The following is a 16814-nucleotide window of genomic DNA, read 5'->3' as shown; positions in this document are numbered from 1 at the left end:
GTGCAATATCCACTCACAGACGGCAGGTGGCGAACTAGCAGTGGAGGGTATATACAGCGTGTCAGAGGGATGTGGAGAACAGTGCAGTCGTTGACGTAATAGGGAAACGGAACCATTTATATGATGTCCAAAAGAGTGGCTCATGGAGCAGGGTGAAAACTTTTCTGAAACGGCTAAGTTCGTAAACAGTTCGCTGGCGTAGTTAACTTATACCGCGCGTAGAGAAAGGGCGCTATCCATATGTGGCACAGACGAAACTGTGGTGCACCACTGACTCTAGATGACAGGGGTGAACGATGGCTCAGGAGATGTGTACGGGCAAATAGACGTGCAACTCTCGAGCAACTGATCACCTAGGTGAATCAAAGGGCTACGATTGTTCAGAGAACGTTGCTGCGCATGGGCCTCCGCAGTTGGCGCCTGTTTCGTGGTCCCATGAAGACTACTGTTCATCGGCGACGAAAGCTGGAATTTGCTAGTAATTATCGCAACTGAACATCCACTTAGTGGCGCCAAGAGGACGCTTAACGTGAATCACGTTTTATGCTTCATCTTAAAGATGGCCGTTGGCGTGTATGGCGTGAAACGTCTTAAAGCACACCCTGCAACAATCGTTGGAGTGGTCCAGGCCAGAGGAGGGAGCATTGTGGACTAGCGAACACAGTGGAGCAACAGAAGTCCATCTTTTGTTGGGAGCCATGTCCTCCCCTGCATGCGTTTGTTTTTCCTCGCCACGATAGCTGCTACCAACAGGACAACGCAACACGTGCGTGACTAGAAGAGCACTGAGCGGTGGCGGGACCGGTGCAAGTAGTATCTCTGACATGAGTAAGATCGATTTCCTAGTACAGAGGTTTGTCTTGGGGTTTAGGCCGGCTCGGGATACAAGCGAGTGCCGACCGCGCGTAAAAGGGAAGAACGCTTTGAGAACGGAAGGCGGCGGTGCGCGAGTCGGCGATTGGCCGGCGGGCAGAAGCGAAGACGGCGTGCCTGAGGCGGTTATCACGTGATTATACTGGAGGCGGCGGGAGTTGGTCTGCGGTGTGCATTCTACGGCAACCTCGTGAGCTTTGGATGTGCCCGCTTCCTTGGAGGGACACGCTGTTAAGGTCTTGCGAAGTGATGGTCTGACATCTGTGCAAAATCGCCCCAGCATCAAGACACCCAGTTAAGTACTCTAATTACTAAGATCGCTTAGTTAATCGTGATTGTGATCGCTCTTGGTACAGTGAGACGTTGCCGCACGCGTGATATTATGGGTTTCGATTTAATTTGATGCGTCTCACTAAGCGTGTGCTCTGCTATTGATGTATTTGCAGAATGTTATTTCATTAGCTATCATTAGCAAGTGTTTAATTTGCTTACGATATCGGATAATCCACGTCAATATGTCCTCAGCGGGCAATCTGAGATTTTATTTCTAAAGGTTACCGTGTTGAGCTTTGCAGATCCCCTTAAGGTGGCCAGTATGTATGTCATTGAGTTCTAATGAGTGTCGTTTCTCGTGAGCCAGTTCACTTCCCACTCCTAGCGGCTGTTTATCAGGTACTGTTTCACTCAAAGAAAGGACTTGCGAGTAAAATTAGTTGTTGTTTAGCCTTGATTTTATAGTGTTAGTTTACTGGTCAATCTTGAATGTTAAAGTTAATGAGTGTTCTGTAAATAATCTTGCCTGAGTAGCGTCTGTCAATTTTTATGTGAGCTAGTTTTGGGTAGTTAATAAACACATTGGAATTGAAATGTCCACTTTATTGGGTCAGCCCATACACTCCCCTTAGATTTGAAGGTTAAACCAAGCAGGTGTTAAGTAAAACGTACCAAGCACCAGGACGAGATTAAAGTAATCCTCTGTCCACCAAACTACCCGGATGTAAACCGAATAGAGAAACTGTCGGATCACCTAGATCATGCTGTTCACGCTATGTATCCTCAAACAAGAAATTTAGCACAGCCGGCCACAACACTAAAGTCGCCATGGCTCCACGTCCCTATCAGTACCTTTCTTCATTGACTCGCACATCTCGCAGCGTCCCGCGCTGCGACAGGTCGTTATTCAGTGTCTTGACAGGTGTTCGCATTCATGTGACTGGACAGTGTACATTTCGTTAGTCAAGTGATGGAGTCATTGATTTGGAAACTGTACCATCAAGGTATGTTTAAATGCTCATTTATGCCCATGGACTACCTGTTTTGCAAAGTAAGTGATCCTCGTGTTAACTTGGTGCCTAAAGTAAAGCCAAATAGTGTAGGGATCGATAACCTCGCTGTTTAGTTCTCTCCTCCAAATCAACCAATGAAACAGCGTTAAAATAAGATATTCATTGGTCAGTGTTCACAGTCTACACACGAGGGTTTTAATCAGTTCTTCCTTTTATATACATTCTTACATGTACTCAGAATTTAACAAGAACCAGAGCATTTACACCGTTTCCGAGTAAATCTGAAAAGAGATGCGTCGCGTAATTTGTCTCACCTGCAGGGCATCGCTAGGAGTTCGTGGATCCCGACCGCCGAAGCCGATATGGTGGACGAAAGGAACGTCTAGCTAGACATAACACTATCAACTGGAGGACGCAATTAACGATAACAGCTTTGTCACTTGGGAACCCAAGAGAAGGGCGCAAACGGACTATGCAGCTGGAGAGCAGACACGTAGATTTAATGGAGCGCCATTGCGGCAGCGTAATTGAGTGCACTGGAGATGTTCTGAGGGAATGCGGCCGCTTACCAACGTCCCTAGGGCCACACTGGTCGCTTGGCCTGCGGCATCGTCTTCGATTAAATTTGCATGCATGCTGCCCGCCCCAGAAGACGGGCCTACTGCCCTTCCTCAAGTGTTAATCAGCACTAAAAGTTTCGGTGCTGGCCACTTTGATACTACGACGTTCGCCCCTCCATCCGATAACTGCGATAGAACATTTTTAAATACTGCGCAGTTCCGCTGCGTTCAGCTAGGCACTTGAAGCTTCCTGAGATTTTAAAAATTAAATTGGGATGATCTGTTGTCAGATGCTGTGACGTCAGTAGCCCTACGGATGATTCGTTGCAGGCACACAAGCGCTATTACTTTGTTTCTCGCTCGCCAAAGGAACACCTCTTTTTTTACTTATGTTTATAGTGCTTTAGAATCATGATGACGCTTTAGAAAAGTTTGCTTCACGGACATAACAAGAATGCATGTGGGGAGTGCAGACGTCTCATGGAAATTTTTCGGAATAATTCTAAGGAAGTGTTATTCCCTCGAGAATGAGTCCGTTAACTAAGTCTTCGCTTTAAGAATTCTTAAACAATTTGTTTCGTTTTCCCTTGTCGACAATTGGGTTAAATAAGCTGGACGACTCTCCTGGTAGACGACTTCCACTTTTATGGCTGCACCGGCTGTTCCAAATCTGTCTATACGCGATCCAGCTCCAGGGCGCTCATGTTCTAGTCTTCCACCTCTTTCTCAGGATCGCACATGACAGTACTCAACTTTATTCACCTGGAAGAAACCTATTGTTGTACGAGCTTGGGCCTGGTTTGAAGGAAATTTTCGAAGATGGTTCAAATGGCTCTGAGCGCTATGGGACTTAACTTCTAAGGTCATCAGTCCCCTAGAACTTAGAATTAATTAAACCTAACTAACCTAAGGACATCACACACATCCATGCCCGAGGCAGGATCCGAACCTGCGACCGTAGCGGTCACACAGTTCCAGACTATAGCGCCTAGAATCGCTCGGCCACCGAAGGAAATTTTATTAATAACCAAATAGCATAAAAACTCAAACGACGTCAACAAAATATCGTCCACAGTTTAATAGTAAAAGAAACAATACTCTCTGCAAATTACTATCTAAGAACCTTCAAACCGTTTACTACCAAAAAGTTTATATGAACTGATAGGATTGACAGTGATTGAAAACTCTTCAAGCTGCTTTAACTGTTATGTAATCCTTTATTGGGAAGACTATCGATTTCGAACCGTTACAGGTTCATCCTAAGGGATACACTCTTAACTGAAGTGCAGTATTTTGGAATACAATTTTATAAAAAAAGGGAAAAATTGCAAACGTTCTTAAAATATTTGTTAAAATTGCATTGATGGAAAAACTCTTACAATGAAAACCAAACCCATTAGTCTCATGATTAGCTGTCGAACAATCGGGAAACTACACTCCTGGAAATTGAAATAAGAACACCGTGAATTCATTGTCCCAGGAAGGGGAAACTTTATTGACACATTCCTGGGGTCAGATACATCACATGATCACACTGACAGAACCACAGGCACATAGACACAGGCAACAAAGCATGCACAATGTCGGCACTAGTACAGTGTATATCCACCTTTCGCAGCAATGCAGGCTGCTATTCTCCCATGGAGACGATCGTAGAGATGCTGGATGTAGTCCTGTGGAACGGCTTGCCATGCCATTTCCACCTGGCGCCTCAGTTGGACCAGCGTTCGTGCTGGACGTGCAGACCGCGTGAGACGACGCTTCATCCAGTCCCAAACATGCTCAATGGGGGACAGATCCGGAGATCGTGCTGGCCAGGGTAGTTGACTTACACCTTCTAGAGCACGTTGGGTGGCACGGGATACATGCGGACGTGCATTGTCCTGTTGGAACAGCAAGTTCCCTTGCCGGTCTAGGAATGGTAGAACGATGGGTTCGATGACGGTTTGGATGTACCGTGCACTATTCAGTGTCCCCTCGACGATCGCCAGTGGTGTACGGCCAGTGTAGGAGATCGCTCCCCACACCATGATGCCGGGTGTTGGCCCTGTGTGCCTCGGTCGTATGCAGTCCTGATTGTGGCGCTCACCTGCACGGCGCCAAACACGCATACGACCATCATTGGCACCAAGGCAGAAGCGACTCTCATCGCTGACGACGACACGTCTCCATTCGTCCCTCCATTCACGCCTGTCGCGACACCACTGGAGGCGGGCTGCACGATGTTGGGGCGTGAGCGGAAGACGGCCTAACGGTGTGCGGGACCGTAGCCCAGCTTCATTGAGACGGTTGCGAATGGTCCTCGCCGATACCCCAGGAGCAACAGTGTCCCTAATTTGCTGGGAAGTGGCGGTGCGGTCCCCTACGGCACTGCGTAGGATCCTACGGTCTTGGCGTGCATCCGTGCGTCGCTGCGGTCCGGTCCCAGGTCGATGGGCACGTGCACCTTCCGCCGACCACTGGCGACAACATCGATGTACTGTGGAGACCTCACGCCCCACGTGTTGAGCAATTCGGCGGTACGTCCACCCGGCCTCCCGCATGCCCACTATACGCCCTCGCTCAAAGTCCGTCAACTGCACATACGGTTCACGTCCACGCTGTCGCGGCATGCTACCAGTGTTAAAGACTGCGATGGAGCTCCGTATGCCACGGCAAACTGGCTGACACTGACGGCGGCGGTCCACAAATGCTGCGCAGCTAGCGCCATTCGACGGCCAACACCGCGGTTCCTGGTGTGTCCGCTGTGCCGTGCGTGTGATCATTGCTTGTACAGCCCTCTCGCAGTGTCCGGAGCAAGTATGGTGGGTCTGACACACCGGTGTCAATGTGTTCTTTTTTCCATTTCCAGGAGTGTATAATGTGTCACAGTTCAATTGACAACAGTAAAACTTGCATTAAGCATTAGTGGATGAATGTTGAACTAGACACATGAGGCAATAAGATAAAGTATAAAAAATTATTACAGTCATTAGAATTAACGTCTGAAACATGTAAAAATCTTAAACGGTGCTCGCGGTATGCAGAGTCTGCGGATTCTAAGAAAGTAAATAATATTATATGTAATAGTACTAATGCTAATTTGTATATTCCGTTCAACCAATTTTATGAATCATACATCATTTGTTCGAAACAGTTTGTTATAAAAGGCACAAAAGCAGATGATATTTGTTTTAATTACTGCCTCATAAAATATTACTCCAGGGGTTTATTAAAATTAGCTCCCTCTACAGTTTTATTTTCTAATTATGCATTGTTATCACCACAATGTAATACGAGTGCCATACATCCGCCGTTGACAGATTACATGTATACAGGGCCATATTGTCGAACATTCCGCTCGTGCGCGGTTCTTATCTGCCATAATTCGAGACAGAGTCTGGAACTCCCAGACGTTACATACCGCGAACATTGTTTAAGTTTTTTACACAATTTGGCCATTAATTCTAATGTCTACAATTTTTTATATTAGGTGTTATCGCCGTATGTGTCCAGTTTAACAATCACCTATTGATGCTTACTGATGATTTTAATATTGACAATAGCTTGTAATGGATTAATATATTCGGTTTACAATTGAACTACGGCACATCGTAGCTCCCCGATTGTTCGACCGCTACTCATGTGAATAACGGTTCTTTAAAGAAATTCAGTTAGTGCAGTTTCGACAAATATCTTCTGAATTTCTATAGATTTTTTCCCTTGTTATAAAATCGTATTCTAAAAACTTGTATTTTAATTAACAGCGCGTTACCTGACGATGGACCTGTAACGGTGCGAAACCGGTAGTCTTCCCAATAAAGTACTACGGAAGAGCTAAAGTGGCCTTAGGAGTTTTATTCACTCTGAATCCCATGAATTTATAGGACCATTCTTGTTAAAAACCTGTTTGAAGATTCTTAAACTTGAACAATGTGGCTTTTTAACTGTGGCTGCCCTATGTACGAACATATTATTCGCTGCAAGAATATTTTATTTTTGCTTAAATGAGCACAGAAAAAGAATAATCACACAAAAAACATATTCTTAGGAAATTCAAATGTTCCTGATCGATAACCTTACTAAACCCTGGAGAGAAACAAGTGGGAATCAATGAAAAAGCAGATACGTCAATAACAGCCTGCAACAGTTTTACAAGAGGGCACACAAAAAGTAACACCGGATAACTACAATGAACAACTGCGACGGACAAACAAACATTGAATTCCACCGTCTACTCAACAATTGTAATGGACACAATCACTTATTATACTGACAAGCAGCGTGACATAAAGAACTTATGGCTAAATACAGTGATTGAGTCACGAATTACGGGTGAGTACAATAATCACAATGCAATAAAATATTACACCGCCGTGTGATATAGAAATTTCACTTCACAACTTGTATCGGCTTCACCATATATGAACACACCACTACAGGCACATGCTGGCTTCAAAACGTTCAGCACCCTCCACGTGACACTTTACTCTGCCGAAACCTAGCAAGAGCCCGCCAAAAGATGTAAGTTACAAAAGCACAGCTCTTGGTGTTCCGCAGAATTCCTCAGTATCTAAATTCTCCACCGCTCCTCGACTCTGACTATGGGCTACCGTTTTCTTCTTGACGACTCTCCTGGTAGACGACTTCCACTTTCATGGCTGCACCGGCTGTTCCAAATCTGTCTATACGCGATCCAGCTCCAGGGCGCTCATGTTCTAGTCTTTCCACCTCTTTCTCAGGATCGCACATGACACTACTCAACTTTATTCACCTGGAAGAAACAAACTACCAGTTTCTGTATGATAGGAAAATGAAGATACCGGTCAATATGAAAATTCAGTCTGCGTTTGTTTATGCTCACAAAACACGAAAAGTAGCAGGTCGATTGACTTGAAATTTTGACACAACGTTGCAGTCGAATACGGGTGTGTTTTATACACCTACTGGAGCGCAATTAGTACATAAATATATACATAATATATAAGGGGGGTAAGCAGTTAGCAAAAGTCTCATGTTCGTTTGCTCAAAATCTTAAATACCCGAAAATTCTTCACCAACTGCCTTGAAATTCTGACACTGCGTTGCAAACCAATATCCGCGTATTTTTATATACCTATTATTAATACATATATTCGAATATGTGCGAGGGTTGCACATAAATTAATGCACCACTTTTTTTTCCTCAGCCGAAAACAATGCTACGAATGCGAAACATTACGTTTGTATTATCTGAAGTCTCCTGAGCGAGCGCGTCAAGTTTCCTTCACTGCCGACAGATAGCGTAGCCGCAGGACAGTTTCAAAATGGCGCCGTCATTGAATTTCTCAATTTCTCACTGCAGATAAAGAAACTAGATGGAGCATTTGCTATTGACAGAACTACAGTTAGTCGCTGACTACGGAGGGTGAGGTCATTAGAAGGCGGTTCGTCGGAGCTCCACGATTTGCAGCGGTTGGGGAGACCATCCACGTCTGTCACACCTGACGTGTTGCAGCAAGCTTCCACTTCTTTGGGCCATTTAAGGATGTCATTCGTGGAAGACATTTTGAGGACGATGAGGAGGTGATTCACACAGTGAAGGAGTGGACAAGGATTGGTACCGACAGTACATACATGCCCTTGTTTCGGCTGGAGTAAGGCCATAGAACGGGGTGGAGATTACGTTGAAGAATAGAGTGTGTAGATAAAACACCATTCTTTCGTGTGTGTAATTCTCATTATGGTCAATAAAGAAGAACAACAATGCGGTGCATTACTTTCTGGGCAACTCTCGTAATATTGTTACAAAATTTTCAAAAAGGTCTTGACCGATATACTTCACATTTTCACAGGCTACTCTCATGGACTTTTGGACGGCTGGACGGATACAGGTGCTCTATATAGGTTGGGTAAGAATGTTTTACCGAAAATCTCGAAACGGTCTTGACAGATATACAATCAGTTGCAATGTAAATTGAGCTGGAAGGTTCAGATACGTGCTTGAAAATCACTCAAGGTTGAAACTGGTCGATCGCATACATAATAAAAGGAATACAGCCTACGTGGAACGTGTTTCCATTCTCAAAATACGTTGAGGCTGCGGACCCCCAACAAAGTAAAATTTTACATGAAACTTTAATGAACATTCAGACAGATATAAGCGGAAACGTTGTTACCAAAGATCTCAGAAAGTACTCGACAGATTTCCGTCAAAGTTTTAGACGTTACTGTAATGGACCTTTGGACACATGTACGCTATGTATTTTTCATATATAAGTGAAACTTTGTTAGCAAACAAAAAGTTGTAATAATGTCTTATCGGTTTATGATTAGAATTTTACGACAGTATCTGAATTTAAATAACAGTAATCAAGGCTCAATGTCAGAGAGAGGACGGAAGAGGAGGTGGAAAGGGGTGTGAGAGGAAAGGGAGAAAGAGAGCGCAAAGGAGGAGACGTAGAGAGAGAGGGAGCAAGAGATGATGGGAGGACAAGATCATGGGCAGAGCCAAGGGGGGGGGGGGGAGCGGAAGGGAAGAGAGAGGGCAGAGAGATGGGACGAGAGACAATCGAGTGAAAGTGGAGAGGATAAGATGAATTGAGAGGGGGAAGGAGATGATGGAGAGGAGGAAGGAGGAGATGGAGACCAAGGGGTAGGTGAGATACAAGGCAGTAGGAGATGGAGGGGGAAGGAAAACATTGACAGACAAGGGGGGAGAAAGTGATGGATAGAGAGAGGGGGGAAGAACGAGGAGATGGAGAAGAGAGGGAAAGGAGGAGCTGGACAGAGACAGCGGAAAGAAAAATATTAGGACGTATGTCCAATTCTATAAATATTTAACAGTTTTCCATTTAGCCGTAGCAATGCCTGGTAGGGTCAGCTAGTTCTGTATAAGAAATACAGTGTACTAAAAATAATCCGTATAATGACGGTCTAAGAAAGAAAGTGGAGGAAGAGCAGAGTAGGTCTCGAGAGATCCCTTGCGGGCATAAATTACATAATATTTACGCGGCAGCTACAGAGCCAGCTTCGCCAGACGGAGAGACTAGAGCAGGAACGAGGCACGAGCTCCCACGGCTCATTTTAATGGAGGGCCAGATTAAAGCCCAGTGACGCACGCGGCTTGGTGGTTATTGCTCTGATGGCCGATAAGGGTCTGTCTGCCAGAGATAGAGGGTGTGCTCCGAGGATTATTAAAGCGTGAATAATTGCGCCGGGGGCCACCCGAGATGAATACCTTACGGCGGATTCCAGACCTCGCCGCTGCGATTCCTGAGGCGCCGCCACTGGTTAGCCGAGAAGAGGTGTGCGCCTCGAGCTGGTAGCCGTAAGTGCCTTAATTTCCTGCTCTGAGGAACCGCGCTTTCGTATATGTCTCTACAGCGTCTCAGCCGTACCTCGGAAGGAGAGAGGGTTGTGTGTGTGTGTGTGTGTGTGTGTGTGTGTGTGTGTGTGTGTATGTGTGTGTGCCTGTGTGTGTGTATGTGTGTGTGTGCGTCCGCTTGAATGAAGAGAGGCGGGGGCAGGAGCGCTTGTGTGTGCTACCGGGAGGAAGTGCTAACGTAACGTGACCATAGCTAAGACGGTGGCTGGTTGCTCAATATCAGAAGGTATGCAGAGCACGCATGTTTACTCCTCAATGAACAACCTGCTCTGCGGCCACCAGCCTACGAGCAAATTTACATGTGATGAGCGTGTCCCACACCACAAATACATTAATAGACAATTCCGTTTTCGACGTCAGCTATATTATAATCACATGATAGACTGATTTCGGAAATGTGCCATTTTCAAGTGCTCACTCACGATCTAGTAATTTTACATTATCACTCTGTCTGGGTGATCGGTAGACATGATGTACGTGTACAGAAATAAATGACTATAATTTCAGAAGATCTGGATCATTTATTCAGGAGAATGAGATTCAAAAATTGAGAAAGTCAGCAATGGAAATTTGGAAATGTGTGGTAAGGTTCTATGGGACCAAACAGCTGAGGTCATCGGTCCCTGGGCTTACACAGTAATTAAACTAACTTACGCTATGGACAATACATACACACATGCCCGAGGGAGGACTCGAATCTCCGACGGAGGGGAGCCGCGCGAATCGTGGCAAGGCGGCTCAGACCGCGCGGCTATCCACCTCTGGCCCTTATGCAACCAGTTATTAGTCTTGTCATGGATTGAAAAAGTTGTTGGGTGTCCTCCTGAGGGATATAGTGCTAAATTCTGTAACAGGCGCGTTAGATCGTCAAAATCCCGAGTTGGTTGGAGGGCCCTCCGCATCATGCTCCAAACTTTTTGAATTGAGGAGATATTCGGCTTCTTTTCTGGCCAAGGTAAGATTTGGCAAGCACGAAGACAAGCTGCAGAAACTCCCGTCCTGAGCGGGCGTGCATTATTGTGCGGGAATGTAAGCCCATGCTTACTTGCCATGAAAGGCAACAAAATGGGTCGTACCGCTATGCTGTAAGAGTCCTGTGCATGGCATCAGGATGTCCCACTATGAAAAGAATTGACACCCCAGACATCTGGCTCTCGACCCGTACGGCGGTGACAGTCACGCTTGTATCCCACCGTTGTCCAGGGATTCTCCAGACACGTCTGCGCTCATCATCGGGGCTAAGTTCGAAGAGGGACTCTTCACTGAAGACGGTTGTACTCCAGTCCAGTCTTCCAAGCCGAAGACATGTATGGAGACTGATGCAACGAATTACAGAACGTATAGATAAGTTACGGCTTGCATTTTAGAGCTTGGCGAAATACTGGTTTGCTCATTTTCAGATCATCAACGTTTGTATTCTCAAGTTAAACCTCGGTTTCCGTTGTGCAGTGAGATAATTAGCTACCGATGTAGATGGTACGGTATTGAGTTTCTATGTGTTCATCCACGCAGTAGGCGTGTTGATTGCTACACACCCTCAATTATTTTCATGTTTTCAAGATTTTCTAAAGTGCCTGGAATTTTTCTTATTTCAGTTATTTCTTGAGTGATTACGCTGTATGTCACGTGATTCACATAGAGATAATTGTACTGCTACTTGTACCAATGTTATAGACTGAATCATAATAATCATACATTCAACTGAAGATTCTACGATTTATTTTCATTCCCGTATTACTTACCAAATTCACATTCAAAAATATGACACCTTGCGCGCCTTTGCATTGGTTTTCCCACCTGCATTTAATTTCAAGCACAGACTGTGTAATCTGAATTCTGCCTTCAATAGCAACATTGTTCACTGACAACTGAGCTTAAACTTTTTTCAGAAGTACAGCCAGCAGAACTCTTTTACTACTCTTTGCATGTTTTGCAGTTTGGCCGGTGAATGATAGTGTGGAGAGTCTGACATTGCTTGCTGCTTGTCAGACTGTGTTCGAGATGGATGGTTATATATCTTTATATATGTTAGATTTTGCGTGGAAATGTGTGCCGTTATCAGGCAGAGCTAAACATAATTCACGTAATCTACCTATAATGGGGATCATTTACCCATTCTCCGAGTCAGACAATGAATCTGCCAGAAGTAACTGCAATCTAGAAATTCCCTGAAGTACTCATTTATGTATCCTGTTGCTTCGCATCGCAGAAAGAAAACACTACATACTCCTCAAGACGTTTTTGAAATATGGTAAGATTACCTTATAAATCACATCTTGGGCCAACACTTTCTGTAGAAAGGGACACATATTCAGAGCGATTTTCTGAATACCCAGAGCATTACACCAAAAGGTAGATGGTTACAAAGGCATAAATGGTATTCATTTGCTAACATTAATGAAATTTTAGCATTAAGAGGAAAAGTAGTATAATCAGAAACAAACACTCATTGCTTTCCAAAAGTGGAGTGCAGGGACAAATCTCGCTTTCTTTTGAAGAATCCTACCCTATCAAAAATTTGATAGGAACCAGATTGGAACCCATTATTTGGTTGATAGGTAGGACTGTGTAAAACATAGTTTATTACCCCCGCCAGCACCTCTCTTGCAATCCATCTCAAAGGGGCTTTCCGCGAGTCTGCTATGAAACTTGTTATCTCTGGATGATGTGGAAAGGAAGCAGCTTTGGCTCGTGCCCTAGAACGAGGAAGGGAATACATGGTCCGCTGCATTGCCTTAAGTAGCGGTGAGCCTGGGTACTGAAGCTGTGGCAAGGACCACTGAACACAGAAAAGGCAGTCCTGAGGTGTGTGCACCGAGTGCAGGCTGTTTGTTCGTCTGCCACTTCTCGTTGCCATGCATGGAGATCAGCATTCTTATGGATGTTGTGGAGTAACAGACATAGGGAGCCGGCTGTTGGCATGGTATCATCTTAGAACCGTGTGCCGAACACGGGGCCTAGATGTACTATGTGGAGTCTCCAGCAACACTTCTGCTGTAGACTTGTCATTTTCTCGCGTCTGTGCGTGTGGAGTACGGTGGCCAGGGACATTAGTATGGCGCTCAATTGACGCAGCAAGTGGTCGATTATTTGTGTGCGACGTACTTTTGCCGGTTATTTTGGTTCGTATGGCGTTGTGTTTTCTCGATTCTCTGCTTTCTTTTACGCCATGTTTGCTACTGTGAAAATCATCTCCTCTGTGAACAAGTCACAGCTCTTATGGTACGCATTTAGGAGTCCATGTTTACTGGACATTTTTTCCTTCTTTTGGTTCATACTGCCGTCTCTGAAAGTTGTCTACCCTACAGGCATAGCAACAACAGTACCAGTACATGTGTTCCACTGTCAGAGTTATCAGAAAGATTTCGCTTATAAATTTCGACTCGTTTGTTTTCAGTAGAGGGACCCTTACCTTAAATTGATACATTTATCCTTCTCCATCTTCCTAGAAAGTTTGTAACATCGTCACGGAATCACCCCGTATGCAAGGTGAACATCACTAAAACCGACAAACGACAGGGACAGATTCCTCATTGGAAATGGAGGGAAAAAAAGATGGTATGAACATGTGTCCGCATATAGGCGGTGTGCGTGCAACGAAAACAAATCGTCCCGGAACATTAGATTCACTTCACAACATATGCTTAAGGTGGCCTCTACGGAAAGCAATACACGCGGTTGTCATATAGGATACTCGTACTTTGGCTTACAGCACGTTGGCGAGCCAATTGCCTGGAGCTTGTACTAGGGTTCGCCTCAATATCCTGTCGAACATAGTCCTCCTGATCTGGTGTAGGCACAGTCCACCGTCCTGTGCACGTTCGTCTGTCTGAAAGGACCTCACGAATCTAGCAGCTGGGCTGGCTCTGGCTGCACCCACGCCTACTCTGCCACTCCACATCACCCCTTTTGGCTTGAAATGACGTGTGATATTGTTTGGTGTCTATGAGGGTACTTGTTTTGGTATAGCCGTGTTGCCTTTCGAACGTTTCCATTGCTTGACCGTACACAAACACCATCTCGGCTTGTTCCCGACATGAAAACTAGACCGTTCTGCTGCTTGCAGTACGCTGTGTCAATCACACAGCCTGCAACACACGAGGAACACACGGCACGCTGTCAGAGGAACTTTCATTCGAGACGCTATCCACCTAGGCAACGATGCATGTGCGGACACATGTTCGTAGGACCTTTTTCCCTTCATTTCCAGTCAGGAATCCGTCCATGCAGTTTGTCGGTTTTATGAATCTTCACCGTGTATACATACATTTACAGGCGCTGGAACCCTTAACTTTGATTCTCTGTAGCGTCGTTGGATGACATTTCCGGATGTGGGGTCCCATGTTAATCTATGTCACCTCTACAAATTACAACCTGTAGAAGTGTGTATCATGAACATAGAAACACACTGCAAGTATGCCTGCCTTTTTTTCCACATATTTGGCTACCAGTTTCTCCGTTCATGATAAACACACTGCAAGTATGCCTGCCTTTTTTTCCACATATTTGGCTACCAGTTATAGGAGCAAAGATTCGATTCATTACATCCAAATGTGATGAAATATATTTCGAGGTCAAACTGTTGTAAGCAGTTATGGACAGTGTTACAATGATGTGTCAAGTCCATACGTGGTTTCTACAAATAAAGGATGAATTGGAATTTGTCTAGTAAAACCTTCAGCACCTCGCACAAATCCTTCCCACGCTCCTTGCCGTTTCAGTTTATCAGTTACGTTAAGTGCCTCCCATCCCTAGTTGTTAGTCCCCTCGAATGTGGGACGATTCCGAAACCCAAGCTTAGAAACAACATGCACAGCTTTTTAATGAATGAGATAATAGGTGGTAACTACCGGAGGATAATTCGTGATGTAGCATACGCATTTAAAGCGTTTTCTGCGTCGTAAAACAGAGTACACAGAAACAATTACACCTGTCGAGTTATCAAGGCGAGACAATAAGAGGGAACTCTTAAACGCGCTGTTGTACTCGCTGCTGAGGATTCGGAGCAATTGTGCGGAGGCGGCCGGGAACAAAGCGCGCCCAGATGATACTCGCGCTGCAAGTAAGCCGCAGAGCGTTCTAATGAAAGCAATCAGCGCCCTCGGCGCCCCTGGGAAATAATGGCAGGCGGCGAACGTCGCGGCGAGGGCAGCCCCAGCGCTCGCTACCTGCGATGCGATTGTTCTGCAAAACACAATGCGCGCAGCGCCGTGTGCCGCAATCGGATTCCAGCACTCGCTAGTCCCGAAATGCGGAAACAGGCGTTTGTGCTGACTACACGCGCTTAACGCTAAGATCCTGGTATCCACCGCCCCTCTCGAACACATTCCTTTTACAGCAGTCTCTCATCTATCTCCTTTGCGTTTTCACTCCTGCTGGAATAACATGAACGAAGTTATGGCACAGATGGTAAAGGGGAAAGAAAAAGATTTCGTACAGACTTAATTATGTGCACAGAATGTTCGTCTATTTCGATGTTTATAGGTAGTTCACCTAGAAGTTTAGATCAGTAAGTTTGCGAGTATCAAGATAAGTATACCTAAATGGCCGATTCTTTTGATTACACTGACCTAGAAGCTTAAATGTTTTACGCTGCGAAGGGACCGTAGACATTCCACTTGACAGTTCGACCCGTTCGTGAGGAAAATACTTCTTAAGAGACGATCAGGAAAAAAGAGACGAAGTGATCCTAAAGTGTTCCGCTTTTATCGACTGAGGTACAGAACCACTAAAAAGAACTTATTTCAAAATTTTGCAGATAATTTTACAGGGAAGAGAAGAGATGAAAATTTGGTAGTCCCACGTCGTTATAATTTAAGTGGGCGCGTCCTTTTTAAGGAATCTTTCTGTCGTTTAATTGAACTTATTTAGATAGATCCCAGAAGTTCAATTAACCCTAGAAATACCAAGGTAGTCTCCATAACGCACATTACCAGAGGCCCACCCTAAAAAGTAAAAAAAGAAATTCGTTAACTGTAGCTTTCTTGTATTAACAACATAATTTTTAAAGAGGTACTGATGTGTTAGTAGACTCCAGAACGTGAAAATATCTATTAGCACATGTTACCATCATCAACACATTTTCAGTAACGTGTACTACCAAGGGGGACACTTTATGTCCAGTCTAAATATCAAATAAAAAACGCAAATTTCGTTAGTTATTGTGTACGCTGCTGAACCTGCAAATGTTGAACATGACGTTCACTGGGGAAAGTGATATCTATTACCGAGATTCAAATTTTTGATTAAGTTCAACTGAAAAATTTATAACATTTATTCAGTCACAAGAATTCACTAGAAACAATAAATATTATTTTCCAGAATTTTAAAATATAAAGTAATTGACTAGATTACAATATTTTCAAAGTTGGGCACCAAGTATAGCTCCCCTCCCCCCCCCCTCCCCATTCCCCACCCCTCCCCAACCCCGCCCCAGCAACTGCTATTGCGAGGGTTAATAAAGGAAATAAATTTCCTAAATGAGTCTGCGATTTCCTAAATGAGTCTGTTAATATAATAAGTTTTTTGGGTTAATCGGTGTAAATCACTTAATATATATTCATTTATTCCGACATTTCAGTTACTTGCGTCATCAAAGCAAAGCTTACAAATGTAAGAGAAACTTAGGTGTGATTTATAAACCAAATCGGGTTGTAAATCACCAACTTGGCTCGATTACGTTTTATTGCAACTGACACGAAATTAGTTTTACGAATTGTGGTACTTGCCTTGGTGTTAAATTAAAATTTA

The sequence above is a fragment of the Schistocerca americana genome, chromosome 5, assembly GCF_021461395.2.
Source record: "Schistocerca americana isolate TAMUIC-IGC-003095 chromosome 5, iqSchAmer2.1, whole genome shotgun sequence".
NCBI classification, from domain to species: Eukaryota; Metazoa; Arthropoda; class Insecta; order Orthoptera; family Acrididae; genus Schistocerca; species Schistocerca americana.
This window is presented reverse-complemented; position numbering follows the sequence as displayed.